Raw genomic sequence first — 16900 nt, 5'->3', positions numbered from 1 at the left:
TCTGGTTTCTCAGGTGATGAGCAGGGCTAAAGCTCCCAAAAATTTGTCATTCATGGTAAGCTACCAGGGCAGATGGAGGCACAACCAGGTTAGGGGTACCATTAGGCAGGTCTGGACTCAAACTCTCCTTGGGAGCGGCAAGCCATGGCCCCTATGAGGTCAGGGGGTGGTACTCAGGCTGCTGGGGTAATGTTCCAGAAGGGATTATAAATGTCCCTTCTACACAGAAGAGTTCACAAAGGGAGTGGGGAGTAGCAGGTGGCAGTAAGATTCATGCAGCTCCAATGAAGTTGGCAAAGTAAATCTCACTTCCGCAGTGCTCCACTAACAGCACCAGGATAAGATCCTGGCAGTCTGTGCACAGAACTCAGTCCTGCCCAAAGCAATGAGCTTTTCCCACAGAGATAGCAACAGCAGGTTTCAGGCCACTTGCCTCCTTGTCTGGCCACAAGATCAGTCACCCAAGTCCCATATTTGTGTCTGCAGCACATTTCTCACTCACCCCCTGAGTTCTGGTCAAGGGAGTTTTGCCCCACTCAAGATTATATTAAGAAATTCATTTGGGAGCTTCTTTCACCCTGTGACCATTCCTTGAGCTAGTTGGCTGACTTTCCTAGCATCTTGTGTGAGATATAATTAGGAATAACTTCCCTCTGTCCATGATGGAGACTGGAAATGCCTGCAAGGCACTTCCCACTGCTCATTATACTTTTATATTCCTTGCCACTCCCTAAATCAGTTCCAGCTCTGGGTAGGGTTAAGGCCTTTTCCTGTGGCCTCAATTTTCAGTTCCCCAGTGGAGATGTGTATTCTGGAGGCAGTCTCTGTCCCTATCACACTCTGGGGACTTACAGTTTTTCACCTGTCTCACAGAGTAGGCTGCATCCTGCCACTTTTTTCAAAGGGTCTGTGGATTTTTTTTTCTTTTAATGTTAAATTCCTGCATTGCTTATTGGATAAAAGTTCACAGTGTGAATCTCTACATACTATTCTGTTCTTCCAAGTGGGAGAGGCAGGCTAACACTGCCTACAATCTGCCATCTAGGAAAATAATCCCCATCACTTTTATTAAACATTATATTGAAGGTTCTAGCCAATGTAATAAGGAAAAATGATATCAGAATATAGAGTTAAAATGCTTTTATTATTATTACTGAAAAATAAATAATTAGAGTAAGCTTTGAATTCAAGGAAGCCCAAATAAATAGCATTTGTAGGACAAAGTATTGAAAACTAGAAAGCTGCGGAGTGAGAACTGCAAATGAGAAATTACTGAAAGCTGGAGCAAGGACTACATAGCAGAATTAGATAGAAAAATCCACAGCTAATACAGGGCCAGGAATACTGTCTGTGAGCACCACCCAAAGTGAAAACTTCATTGGAAGTTGTGTTGAGAAATAAGAACATTTTTTTTTTTCCTCAATGGTGGGGGAAAAAATCCCTATACTAATTGTATTTTCTCACCCTCATAAAGCTAAAAAGCAAGAAAATCCCTATACTAATTGTTGCTATTTTCTCACCCTTATAAAGCTAAAAAGCAAGACCTGAGGGGATCAAACTGTTTGAAGTATGGTAACTTAATACAAGAACAAATCTCAAGAGTACTTATGGGAATAAAATATTTCCAACACCAGGTGAATCTCTAGATGGAAATGAGTCATTTGGTGGGCCCTAAGTTATGCTGATTCAGAGATGGCTCCAAGGGAAAAAAAAAAAAACTAAATACTTGAAAGCAACAATAAGGATAATAACAAAAACAGTAACAAAAGTATAAAAAACTGAACAGAGACAAAAGTGACTATACGTTGCAGGGGAAAAACACTACAAAATGAGTACTGTCAAATCACTAAATAAGTAAAACAAAATGAAGAGCAAACAAAATGATTCCTGGGTGGGAAAATAATAATGCATACTTGCCATCATATATTTTATAGTATAATGTTTGAATAAGAAATTATGTTACACAAAAATAGAAAAGTGTGATCCATAGATGAGGCATTGTCCCAGCAAAAAGTGAAAATTCAGCCAGAATTGTAAACATCCTGAATATTAAATGCACTTTTACACACAAATACCTTAAGCAAAGAGTAAAATATATACAGACAAAAAGTGTTTAAGCACATGTAATTATTTGGTGACCACTGAATTATGTTGATATTCTATGTTTGATTCCTGATTTAATAATGTATGTTTTTAATTTATTTTTTGTTGTTAGGGAGTACAGAAAAAGTTTTGTCAAATTTGTTGATCATTCACAGATCAAATTCTTTTTGTTTTTGTATTGTTTTCTGCTATTTATTTAACTTTGATTCTCATATTTATTATTTTCACCCTTTATGTTTAGGTATCTCTTCATTTTCTTGTTTTTTAAAAGTGGAAAAATAGGTTATTGATATGAGATTATTATATTCAAATATATGTGTACAGAGCAATAGCTCTTTCCCTAAGCTCTACTGTAGCTGCATTCCTTAAATTTTGATATGTTGTATATTCATTTTGATTTACCGCAAAGAATTTTCTAACTAAGTTTATGATTACTTATTTGGCCCATATGTGCTCTAGAAGTGCATTGTTTAATTTTTACAATGTTTAATTTTTTTAATTGTTTTTACAATTGTTTAATTTTTACAATTTTTGGATTTCTTAACATTCCTTCATTTGATGACTTCCTGTTTAATTCCTTTATGATACAATTACATACTTTAGATAATTCCTATTCTTTTAACTCCATTGAGATTTCCGCTAAGGCCTATCATATGTCTGTTATGTAGAATGTCCCATGTTTACTTGAGAGTTAAAAATAACTAATAGGTACTAAGCTTAACACCTGGGTGATGCAATAGTCTGTACAACAAACCCTCATGATACAGCTTTACCTATACAGCAAATCTGCACATGTGCCCATGAACTTAAAATAAAAATTAAATCTAATTAAAATAAAATAAAATTTTAAAAAGAGAAATGTCTATCGGGACAAATTTATCAGTTTTTGTTCTATGTATTTTGGTGCATCTTCTAAGTACCAACACTTTTATAATTTGTATATCTTCCTGGTGATTTTATATTTCTATCGCTATAAATGTGTGTTCTTGTCTCTGGTGAATTTTATATTTTAAATTTTCTTTATGTAATGCTAGTATAGCCACTTAAGTTTTTCAGTTATTGTTTTCATGGTATATATTTTTCTGTCATTTACATTCAATCTCTTTATGTTTTTAAAACTTAAGTGTGTCTCTGGTAGACAGCAACTAGTAGATATATTAATTCAGCCTATTTATGTTTTTGAAGGAGTGTTTAATCCATCTATGGCTAATTTTATTATTAATATGGTTGGAATTATGTCTTCTATGTGTTCCATATATGTGTGTGCTTGTTTTGTTCCTCTGTTCCTACTTTACTAGCTTATTTTGTACCAAAGAGATATTATTTAATCATCATTTATTTGTTGACTTTTTAATTTAAATTCTTACTTTTATTTTTTAATTGTGGCAAAATATACACAGCATAAAATTTACCACTTTAACTTTTTGCCAGTATACAGTTCAGAGGCATTTGCACATCCACCTTGTTGTGTAACTATCATCACGATCTATCTCCAAAACATTTTTTATTTTCCAAAACTGAAACTCGGTGCTCAGGCAAAGATTTCATGATGAAGATGCCAAAAGCAATTGCAACAAAAGCATAAATTGGCAAGTGGGATCTAATTAAACTAAATAATGTCTGCACAGCAAAATAAATAATCAACAGAACAGCCTACAGAATGAAAGAAAATTTTTGCAAATGATGCATCTGACAAAGGTCTAATATCCAGCATCTATAAGAAACTAAAACAAATTTATAGTATAAAACAAATAACCCCATTAAAAAGGGAGCAAAGGACATAAACAAGCACTTTTGAAAATAAGACATACATTTGGCCAATGATCATATTTTTAAAAACTCAACATCACTGATCATTAGAGAAATGCAAATCAAAACTACAATGAGATATCATCTCACCCAGTCAGAATGGCTATTATTAGAAAGTCAAAAAATAACAGATGCTGGCAAGATTGTGGAGAAAAAGGAATGCTTACAAACTGTTGGTGGAACTGTAAATTAGTTCTACCATTGGGGAAGACGGTATGGTGATTCCTCAAAACCTAAAGACAGAAATAGCATTTGACCCGGCAATCTCATTACTGGGTATGTACCCAACGGAACATAAGTTATTCTATTATAAAGACACATGCACAAATGTGTTTACTACAGCACTATTCACAATAGAAAAGATATGGAAACAATCTAAATGTCCATCTTATTCACAATAGCAGAGACATGGAATCAATCTAAATGTCCATCTATAATAGACTACATAAAGAAAATATGGTACATATACACCATGGAATAGTATGCAGCCATAAAAAAGAATGAGCTCATGTCTTATGCAATAACATGGATGGAGCTGGAGGCCATTATCCTTAGCAAACAAAGGCATGAACTGAAAACCAAATACCACATTTTCTCACTTAAAGTGAGAGCTAAATGATGAGAACACATTGACACATGGTGGGGAAACAACACACACTGGTGCCTTTTGGTGGGTAGAGAGTTGGGGGAGAGAGAGGAACAGGAAAAACAACTAATGGGTACCAGGCTTAATACTTGGGTGATGAAATGATCTGTCCAACAGATCTCCATGATAGTTTACCTATGTAACAAACCTGCACATGTACCCCTGAATTTAAAATAAAAGTTAAAAAATAAAACAAAATAAAACAATAAACTCTGTGCTCATTAAACACTAAATAACCACTTTTCCTTACACCCAGTCCCCATCCATCACAATTCTGCTTTCTGTCTCTATAAATTTGCCACTGCAGGTACATCATGCAAGTAGAATTATGCAAATTGTCTTTCTCTGACTGGCTTATTTTACTTAGCATCATATCCTCAAATTTTATCCATGCTGTAACAGGTGTCAGAATTTCTAAGGTTGAATAATGTCACATTTCATATACCACATTTTGTTTATCCATTCATCCAGTGGTGGACACAGGCTGTTTTCACCTTTTGGCTAATGTGAATATGCAGCTATGAACAAGGTATAGAAATATCTGAGTTCCTACTTTTAATTCTTTTGAGTATACACTCAGAAAATCTTACTCAGCTAGATCATATGGTAAGGTTTTTTTCAAAAATGTCACACTGCTTCCATAGTGGCTACATCATTGTACAATGTCATCAACAATGAACAAATGTTAAAATCTGTCCACATTCTCACCAACACTAGTTCCTTCTTATTTTATAATAGCCATCCTACTGGATGTGAAGTAGTATCTCCTTGTAGTTTTGATTTGTATTTTCCTAATGATTAGTCCTGTTGGGCATGTTTTCATGTGCTTATTGGCCATTGGTATAATTTTTTTTGTAGAGAAATGTCTATTCACGTTTTTTACCAGTATTTTAAAATTAAACTGTTTTATATATATATAAATACATGTGTGCACACACATACATATTTTGTAGTATGCAATTTGAAAAAAAAAAGAAAAGTTAGGGTAGGCAGAAAGACAGGAGAAAAAGAAGTTATCTATTAAATACAGCAGCATAACTGAGTCACAGTTTACTTAACTAACCTGATCTAAAACAAGAAGTTTCTTTGCTACATCATTAACTAGCTAAGTCATGGTTACTTTCAACATGATAGTCAAGAAATCCATTTCTGTTTTTTTTTCTGTTTACTCTAAAGTCTTGTTGTAACATCCAATAAACCATTACAACAATTAAGATAACAAACATGTTTATCACCACCCAAAGTTTTCTCATGCTCCTCTGTAATCCATCCCCACTTTCTGTCCCAGACAATCACTGACCTTCCTGTCATAATTTTTTTAAATTCTAAATAACTAGACTTATATAGCATGTAATCATTTCACACCTGAATTTTTAACTTAGTGTAACTATTTTGAGAGTCATCTGTGTTGTTGTGTGTATCAATACTTGGCTCCTTTTTATTGCTGAGTAGCATTCCATTATATGAACATATGATAATTCATTTATCAATTCACCTTTTGATAAAAATTCGTGTTGTTCTAGCTTTTTATTTTTATACATAAGGTTACAATGAATAATCATGTACAAGCCTTTATTTTATTTTATTTTAGTTTAGTTTAGTTTAAGATGGAGTTTCACTTTTTCTCACCAAGGCTGGAGTGCAATGGCACAATCTTGGCTCACTGCCACTTCCGCCTTCCAGGTTTAAGCAATTCTCCTGCCTCTGCTTCCTGAGTAGTTGGGATTACAGGCACCCACCACAATGCCCAGGTAAATTCTGTATTTTTAGTCGAGACAGTGTTTCACCGTGTTGGCCAGGCTGGTCTAGAACTCATGAACTCGGGTGATCCGCCCACCTCGGCCTCCCAAAGTGCTGGGATTACAGGCATGAGCCACCACGCCAGTCTTACAAGTCTATTTATTGATATTTCATTTCTCTCAGTAAATACTCAAAAATAAAGTGTCTGGGTTGTGTGGTAGTTGTATATTATTTGTTAATAAATAATTTTCAATTTTTATTTTTAATTTTAAATTGACAAATTATAGTTGTATATGTTTATGTGGTACAAAATGAGGTTATAATCTATGAATATAATGTGTAATAATTGAATAAGGCTAACATATCTATCACCTCAAATACTTATTTTTGTGGTGAGAACATTTGAAGCTTTCTTAGCTATTTTAAAATGTACATTATTATCTACTATATTCTACATGGTATGCAATATACTGGAATGTAAAAAAAAAAGCGCAACACTTATTCCTTCTATTTAATTGAGGTTTTGCACCTCTTAACCATAATTTCTTTATTTCTCCCAGTTTCCAGGCCTCTGATAATCACAATTTTACTATCTGATTCTTTGAGTTGGATTGTTTTAGATTCCACATTAAGTACTGTGATATTTGTCTCTCTGTGCTTAGCTTATTTCATTTGGCATAATGTTCTCCAATTTCATTCACATAGTCAAAATTGACAATTTTTTTTTGTTTGTTAAGGCTGAATAGTATTTCATTGTGCATACAGGCAGACCTCATAGATATTGCAGGTTTGGTTCCAGACCACAGCAAAAAAGCAAATATTACAATAAAACAAATTACACAAAGTTTTTGGTTTTCCAGTGCATATAAAAGTTATGTTTACATTATACTGTAGACCATCTGTGTGTGCAATAGCATTATGTCTAAAGTACAATGTATATACCTTAATTCTAAAATATTTTATTGCTAAAAACTTATGAGCTTTCAGGAAATCATATTTTTTAATGATGGAAGATTCTGCCTCAATGTTGATGGCTGCTTACTGATTAGGGTGAAAATTGCTAAAGGTTTGAGTGCTTGTGACAATTACTTACAAAAGACAAACACGAATTTTGCTGCATTGATTGACCATTCACAAAACATTTCTCTGTAACATGCCTTGGTATTTGATAGCATTTTATTTACTGTAGAGCTTCTTTCAAAATTAGTTAATCTTCTCAACTTCTCACACTTTATTATCAATTAAGTCTATGTAATATTCCAAATCTTTTATAGTCATTTCAACCATGTTCACAGTATCTTCATCAGAAATAGATACCATCTCAAGAAATCACTTTTTTTGCTGATCCATAAAAAGCAACTCTTTATCTATTTGAGTTTTACTATGAGATTGCAGCAATTCAGTCACATCTTCTAGATCCACATTTAATACTAGTTCTCTTGCTATTTCCACCATATCTACAGTTTCTTACTCCACTAAAGTCTTGAACTCCTCTAAATCATTCATGAGGATTGAAATTAATATCTTCCAAACTCTTGTCAATGCTGATATTTTGACCTCCTTCCATGAAATATTAAAGTTTTAATGGCATGTAGAATGGTGAATCCTTTCAAGAAGGTTTTTAGTTTACTTTGCTCAGGTTCATCAAAGGAATCACTATATATGGCAGCTATAGCCTTACTAAATATATTTCTTAATGAATAAGACTTGAAAGTCAAATGTACTTTTAGACCCATGGGGAATAAAATGAATGTTGTGTTACCAGGCATGAAAACAACATTAATATCCTTCTACATCTCAATCAGCACATTTGGCTAACCAGGTGCATTATCAATGAGAAGTAATATTTTGAAAGAAATCTTTCTTTCTGAGCAGTAGGTCTCAGCAATGGGCTTAAAGTATTCAGTAAACCATACTGTAAATAGATGTGCTTTAATATTGACTTTGTTGTTCCATTGATAAAGCACAGTAGAGTAGACTCAGGGTAATTCTTAAAGGCTCTAGGATTTTCAGACAGGTAAATAAGCATTGTCTCTACCTTTAAGTCACAAGCTGGATTAGCCTCTAACAAGAGAATCAGCCTGTCCTTTGAAGCTTTGAAGCCAGGCATTAACTTCTCTCTGTTATGAATATTCTATTATATATGTCATCTTCTTCCAATATAAGGCTGTTTAACCTGCATTAAAAATAAAATGTTTACTGTAGCCACCTTTGTCAATTATCTTAGTTAAATCTTCTAAATAATTTGCTGCAACTTTTACATCAATATTTGCTGGTTCACATATCCTTCTATGTTGTGGAGATGGCTTCTTTCCTTCAACCTTATGAACCAATCTCTGCTAGATTCAAAGTTTTCTTCTTCAGCTTCATCACCTATCTCAGCCTTCATAGAATTTAAGTGAGTCAGGGTGTTGTTCAGGATTAGGTTTTAGCTTGAAAGAGTGTAGGAACTGATTTGATTTTCTATCCAGATCACTAAAACTTTGTCCATATCAGCAATAAAGCTGTTTTACCTTCTTTTCATTCATGTGTTCACTGGAGTAGCATTTTAAATTTCCTTCAGGAACCATTCCTTTGCATTCACAGCATGGCTGCTTGGTGCCAGAGGCCTAGCTTTTGACGTGTTTTGGGTTTTGATATTTATTACTCATAAAACTTTGTCTCTTCTACCTTTCGATTTAAATTAAGAGACATGCAACTCTTTCTTTGACTTCAACACTTAGAGGTCATTGTAGGCTTATTAATTAACCTAATTTTTTAAAATTATTATTATCATTAGTTTTTATTATATTTTAAGTTCTAGGGTACATGTGCACAACGTGTAGGTTTGTTACATATGTATACATGTGACATGTTTGTGTGTTACACTCATTAACTCGTCATTTACATTAGGTATATCTCCTAATGCTATCCCTCCCAGCTCCCCCAACTCCACAACATGCCCCGGTGTGTGATGTTCCCCTTCTTGTGTCCAAGTGTTCTCATTGTTCAATTCCCAACTATGAGTGAGAACATGCGGTGTTTGGTTTTTTGTCCTTGTGATAGTTTGCTGAGAATGATGGTTTCCAGCTTCACCCATGTCCCTACAAAGGACATGAACTCATCATTTTTTATGGCTGCATAGTATTCCATGGTGTATATGTGCCACATTTTCTTAATCCAGTCTATCATTGATGGGCATTTGGGTTGGTCCCAAGTCTTTGCTATTGTGAATAATGCCACAATAAACATACGTGTGAATAATGCCACAATAAACATACGTGTGCATGTGTCTTTATAGCAGCATGATTTGTAATCCTTTGGGTATATACCCAGTAATGGGACTGCTGGGTCAAATGGTATTTCTAGTTCTAGATCCTTGAGGAATCGCCACACTGTCTTCCACAATGGTTGAACTGGTTAACAGTCCCACCAACAGTGTAAAAGTGTTCCTATTTCTCTACATCTTCTCCAGCACCTGTTGTTTCCTGAATTTTTAATGATCTCCATTCTAACTGGTGTGAGATGGTATCTCATTGAGGTTTTGATGTGCATTTCTCTGATGACCAGTGATGATGAGCACTTTTTCATGTGTCTGTTGGCTGCATAAATGTCTTCTTTTGAGAAGTATCTGTTCATATCCTTTTCCTACTTTTTGATGGGGTAGTTTGATTTTTTTCTTGTAAATTTGTTTGAGTTCATTGTAGATTCTGGATATTAGCCCTGTGTCAGATGAGTAGATTGCAAAAATTTTCTCCCATTCTATAGGTTGCCTGTTCACTCTGATGTTAGTTTCTTTTGCTGTACAGAAGCTCTTTAGTTGAATTAGATCCCATTTGTCAATTTTGGCTTTTGTTGCCATTGCTTTTGGTGTTTTAGACATGAAGTCCTTCCCCATGCCTATGTCCTGAGTGGTATTGCCTAGGTTTTCTTCTATGGTTTTTATGGTTTTAGGTCTAAAATTAAGTCTTTAATCCATCTTGAATTCATTTTTGTGTAAGGTGTAAGGAAGGGTTCCAGTTTCAGCTTTCTGCATATGGCTAGCCAGTTTTCCCAGCAACATTTATTAAATAGGGAATCGCTTCTCCATTTCTTGTTTTTGTCAAGTTTGTCAAAGATCAGATGGTTGTAGATGTGTGGTATTATTTCTGAGGGCTCTGTTCTGTTCCATTGGTCTATATCTCTGTTTTGGTACCAGTACCATGCTGTTTTGGTTACCATAGCCTTGTAGTATAGTTTGAAGTCAGGTAGTGTGATGACTGCATCTTTGTTCTTTTGGCTTTTAATTAACCTAATTTTAATATTGTTATGTCTCAGGAAATAAGGAGGCCTGAGGAGAGGGAGAGAGATAGATAGAGGAATAGCCAGAAAGTAGATCAGTCAAAATATACACGTATATTTATTAAGGTCACTGTCTTATATGGGCATAATTAGCCTCTCAAAACAATTTCAATAGTAAGATCACTAATCACAGATCACCATGAAAAATATAATAAAATGAAAAGACTTAAAATATTATGAGAATTACCAAAATATGACAAAAACGTTATGTGAACACATGTTGTTGGAAAAATGGCACTGATAAATTTGGTTGATGCAGGATTGCCACAAACCTTCAATTTGCAAAAAAAAAAAAAAGGCAATAACTGTGAAGTGGAATTAAATAAAACATGCCTATATATACCACTTTATCTTTCTTCATTCATCTTCATATCTTTCTTTATTCCCACCAACAGTGCATAAGCATCCCTGTTTCTCCACATCCATGCCAACATTCATCTGTTGATAGACACTAAGGTTTGTTCTATAACTTGGCTATTACGAACAATGCTGCAATGAACATGAAAATGCAGACTTCTTTTCAACATACAGATTCCAACCCTTTGGAGTAAATACCAGGGGGTGGGATTACTGGATCATATGGTAATTCTATTTTTATCTTTCTGAGAAAGCTCCATACAATTTTTAAAATAGTTTTACTAGTTTAGATTTTTACCAATTAGGTACAAGTGTACCCTGTTTTTCATATCCTTGACAACACTTGTTATCATTCATCATTTTTGGTGGAGGGAAGCACACTAGAAATAAAATATTTATCCTCTTTCCTTATATTTTTTTCACTCATTTTATGCACAACTGAAATAGAATATGCATTTTAACTTTATTTTCAAGGGGTACATATGTAGGTTTCTTACATGAATATAGTGCATAATGGCAAGGTTTGGGCTTCTGGTGTACCCATCATTCAAACAGTGAACATTGTACCCAATAGATATTTTTACAACACTCACACTCCTCTCCCCCTCCCCTTGTTTGGAGCCCCCAGTGTTCATAACATTCATCTTTGTGTCTATGTGTTCCCATTGTTTATCTCCAACTAATAAGTGAGAACCTGCAGTGTTTCATTTTTTGTTTCTGAGTTATTTCACTTAGGACAATGGCCTCCAGCTCCATCCATATTCTGGCAAAGAACAAGATTTTATTCTTTTATGGCTGCACAGTATTCCATTGTGTATGTATATCACATTATATTTATTCAATTAACCAGTGAAGACAATGAGGTTAATCTCATGACTTTGCTACTATGAACAGAGTAAACATATGAGTGCAGATTTGTTTTTTATACAATAACTTATTTTCCTTTGGGTAGATAGTAGTTAGATTGCTGGGTAGAATGGTAGTTCTATTTTCAGTTCTTTGAAATAGTTTCACACTGTTTTACACGAGGCTTGTGCTAACTTACATTCCCACCAACAGTGCATAAACATCTGTGTTTCTCCACACCCGTGCCAACATCTATTGTTTTTGATTTTTTAATAATAATTCTGACTAGTATAAACTAGTTTCTCATTGTGGTTTTAATTTGCATTTATCTGATTATTACTGATGTTGTGCATTATTTCATGTTTCTTAGCTGCTTGTATGTCGTCTTTTAAAAAAATGCTCATTCTTGTTCTTTGTCCACTTTTTAATGAAGTTGTTTGTTTTTTCTTGTTGAGTTGTTTGAGTTCCTTGAAGATTATTTTTGTCAGAGGATTAATTTGCAAATGTTTTCTCCCACTTTGTAGGTTGTCTGTTTACTCTGTTGAATATTTCTATTGCTGTGCAGAAGCTTCTTAGTTTAGTTTGGTCCCTTTTGTCTATTTTGGGTTTTTATTTTGTATTCACTTTTGAGGTCTTATTTATAAATTATTTTCCTAAATCAATGACCAGAAGAGTTTCTTCTTGATTTTCTTCTGGAATTTTTATAGTTTCAGGCTTTACATTTAGGTCTTTAATCCATTTTGAGTTAATTTTTGTATATCATGATAGGTGAAGGTCCAGATTTATTCTTCTGCATATGGCTGGCCAATTTATTCAGCACCAATTATTGAAAAAGGAGTTCTTTCTTTATTGCTAATTTATGCTGGTTTTGTTGAAGGTCAGTTGGTCATAGGTGCATGGCTTTATTTCAGGATTTTCTGTTCTGTTCCATTGATCTGTGTGTCTATTTTGGTACTAGTACAATGCTGTTTTAGTTACTATAACCTTGTAGTATGATTTGATGTCAGGCTATGTAATGGCTCTAGCTTTGTATGTTTTGCTTAGGATTGCTTTGGCTATTTGTACTCTTTTTTGATCCCATATAAACTTTATTTATTTATTTATTTATTTATTTGTTTGTTTGTTTGTTTATTTTGAGACAGTCTCATTCTGTTGACTAGGCTGGAATTCAGTGGCATAATCTTGGCTCAGTGCAACCTCTGCCTTTTGAGTTCAAGTGATTCTCCTCCCTTAGTCTCCAGAGTACCTGGGGTTACAGGCACGCACCACCATGCCAGGCTATTTTATTTTATTTTATTTGGATTTTTAGTAGGGATGGGGTTTCACCTTGTTGACCAGGCTGGTCTTGACCTCCTGGCCTCAAGTGATCCACTGGACTGAGCCTCCCAAAGTGCTGGGACTACAGGCATGATCCACCGTGCCCGGCTCCATATAAACTTTAGAATTGTTTATTCTAAAGTTGTGAACAATGTCATTAGTAAATTGATATTAACTGCATTGAATCCATAGATTGCTTTGGGCAGTGTGGTCATTTTAATAATATTTATTCTTCTAATTGATGAGTATGGGACATTTTTCCATTTGTATCATCTACAATTTCCTTCATCAATGATTTCTAGTTCTCCTTGTAGAGACTTTTTACCTTCTTACTTAAATGTATTCTGGCTTTTTTAAGGCCATTGTAAATAAAATTTCATTCTCAGTTTGGTTCTCAGCTTGATTGTTATTGGTGTATGAAAATGCTACTAATTTGTGTACACTGATTCTTTATTCTGAAATTTTGACTGTAGATTTTATCACTTCTAAGAGCCTTTTGGTGGAGTCCTCAGAGTTTTCTAGGTATAAAATCATATCATCAGTAAAAACAGGTAATTTGATTTAAGTTCTTATTTGAATGCCTTTTATTGCTTTCACTTGTCTCATTGCTCTGTAGGATTTCTAGAACTATGTTGAATAGGAGTGGTGAGAGTGCACAACCTCATCTTGTTCTAGTCTGAGAGAAAATGCTCCCCACTTTTTCCATTTAGTATAATGTTGGCTGTGGGTTTGTAATATAAGGCTCTTATTATTTTGAGATACGTTTCTTCAATGTCTAGTTTGGTTTTTTAGTGTTTTTATCGTGAAGGAATGTTGGACTTCATGGAATCCATTTTCTGCATCTATTGAGATGATTATATGGTTTTTATTTTTAAATCTGTTTATGTGGTGATTGATTTATTGATTTGTATGCCTTGAACCATCTTTGCATCTCTGGGAGAAAATCTATTTGATCACAATATATTATCTTTTTGATGTGCTATTGGAATTGACTTGTTAGTATTTTGCTCGGGATTTTTTCATTTATGTTCACTGTGGATATTTGTCTGTAGTTTTCTTTCTTGTTATTGTGTGTTTGCCTGATTTGGTATCAGAGTGATACAGGCTTTGTAGTATGAGTTAGGGAGAAATCTCTCCTCTTTGGTATTTTTGAATAGTTTTAGTAGAATTGGTACTAGAGCTTGCATGTACATCCAGCAAAATTTGGCTATGAATCTGTTCAGTCCTGGTCTTCTTTGTTGAAAACTTTTACTACTGATTTGATTTAATTGCTCATTATTGGCCTGTTCAGGATTTCTGCTTCTATTTTTAATTATCTATTTTAATTTTTGTGAGTACATAGTAGGTGTATATATTTGTGAAGTAAATTAGATGTTTTGGTACAGGCACATAATGCATAATAATCACATTATAGAAAATGGAGTATCCATTCCCTGAAATATATATCTTTTGTGTTACAAACAATCCAATTATAACTCTTTTTAGTTATTCTAAAATGTGCAATTAAATTATTGTGTTAGACTGTTCTCACATGGTTATAAAGAAATATCTGAGACTGAGTAATTTATAAAGAAGGTTTTGACACAGCTGACATTGTCTCCTCCACACGCTGTTACAGCACTTTCCAGAGCCTTCTCTCTCCTGTGCAAAATAGCAACTCTTAAGGAAAAACTCATTGTACCAGTTGCGGAAGAAGAGGCAACAGTCCAAAACAATAAGATCACTGTAGTGAGTGTTGGACAAGTTGGTATGGCGTATGCTATCAGCATTCTGGGAAAATCTCTGACTGATGAATTTGCTTTTGTGGATGTTTTGGAAGATAAGCTTAAAGGAGAAATGATGGATCCGCAGCATGGGAGCTTATTTCTCCAGACGCTTAAAATTGTGGCGGATAAAGATTATTCTGTGACTGCCAGTTATAAGATTGTAGTGGTAACTGCAGGAGTCCTTCAGCAAGAGGGGGAGAGACGTCTCAATTTGTTGCAGAAAAAATGTTAATGTCTTCAAATTCATTATTCCTCAAATTGTCAAGTACACTTCTGATTGCACATAATTGTGGTTTCCAACCTAGGGGACATTCTTACATATGTCACCTGGAAAATAAGTGGATTACTCAAACACCATGTGATTGGAAGTGGATGTAATCCGGATTCTGCTAGATTTCACTGCCTTATGGCTGAAAAATTTGGCATTCATCCCAGCAGCTGCCATGGAAGGATTTTGGGGGAACATAGTGACTCAAGTGTGGCTGTGTGGATTGGCATGAATGTGACAGGTTTTTCTCTCCAGGAATTGAATCCAGAAATAGGAACTGACAATGATAGTGAAAATTGGAAAGAAGTGCATAAGATGGTGGTTGAAAGTGCCTATGAAGTCATCAAGCTAAATGGATATACCCACTGGGTTATTGGATTAAGTGTGGCTGGTCTCATTGAATCCATGTTGAAAAATCTATCCAGGATTCATCTCGTGTCATCAATGGTAAAGGGGATGTATGGCATCGAGAATGAAGTCTTCCTGAGCCTTCCATATATCCTCAATGCCCGGGGATTAACCAGCGTTATCAACCAGAAGCTAAAGGATGATGAGGTTGCTCAGTTCAAGAAAAGTACAGATACCCCGTGGGACATCCAGAAGGACCTAAAAGACCTGTGACTACTGAGCTCTAGGTTGTAGAAATTTAAAAACTACAATGTGATTAACTCTGAGCCTTTAGTTTTCATCCATTTACTGGATCCCAGTTTGCTTTGATCTTCTTCAACATGTGAATTTGGGCTCACAGAATCAAAGCCTATGCTTGGTTTAATGCTTTCAGTATGAGTTCTTGAACAAATAAAATTAACTATTGTAGTGTGCTTCTGAAAAAAAAGGGAAAGCAAGAAGGTTTAATTGGCTCATGATTCTGCAGGTTGTACAGAAAGCATAGCATCATCTGCTTCTGAGGAAGCCTCAGGAAGCTTCTCATCATGGCAGAAAGCAAAGGGAGAGCCGTAACATCACATGGTGAAAGCAGGAGCAAGAGAGTGAGAGGAGAGGTGCTATACACTTTAAATTGACCAGCTCTCACAAGAATTCACTCACTATTATGAGGGTACCAAGGGGGAATACTGCTAAACCATTCATGAGAAATCCACCCCCATGATTAAATCACCTCTCACCAGGTCCCACCTTCAACACTGGGGATTACATTTCAATATAAGATTTGGATAGGAACACACATACAAAGAATATCAATTATAATTGACTGTAGCCCCCCTGTTGTACTATCACATACTAGGTTTTATTCATTCTTTCTATTTTTTTGTACCCATTAACTATCCCTACATCCTCCCCAACCCCCTCCTACCCTTCCCAGCCTCTGGTAACAATCCTTCTACTCACTATCTCAATGAATTTATTTTTTTCTATTTCTTCCTGGTCAATATTGGTAGGTTTTATGTTTCCAGAAATTTATTTATTTCCTCTAGATTTTTTAGTTTGTGCACATAGCAATGTTCATAGTAGTCCCTGATGATCATTTTGTATTTCTGTGGAATCTATTGTGACCTCTACTATTTCTTCTAATATTTATTTGAATCTTCTCTTTCTTCTTGGTTAATCTAGCTAGTGGTCTATAAATTTCATTATTATTTCCAAGAACAAATTTTTATTAATAATTTGCACGGTTTTTGTGGTCTCAGTCTTGTTTATTATTGCTATAATCTTTGTAACTTCTTTTCTTAAGCTAACTTTGTATTTAGTTTGTTCTTGTTTCTCAAATTG

The 16900-nt window shown here is 34.7% G+C and overlaps 1 pseudogene; it reads left to right on the top strand.

Annotated features, from left to right (window-relative positions):
• The first annotated feature begins 14767 nt into the window (after positions 1-14767).
• On the top strand, positions 14768-15857 carry LOC101144989 (L-lactate dehydrogenase B chain-like; annotated as a pseudogene).
• Positions 15858-16900: the final 1043 nt, after the last annotated feature.

Source organism: Gorilla gorilla, chromosome X (genome assembly GCF_029281585.2).
Source record: "Gorilla gorilla gorilla isolate KB3781 chromosome X, NHGRI_mGorGor1-v2.1_pri, whole genome shotgun sequence".
Taxonomy (NCBI): domain Eukaryota; kingdom Metazoa; phylum Chordata; class Mammalia; order Primates; family Hominidae; genus Gorilla; species Gorilla gorilla.
This window is presented reverse-complemented; position numbering and strand designations above follow the sequence as displayed.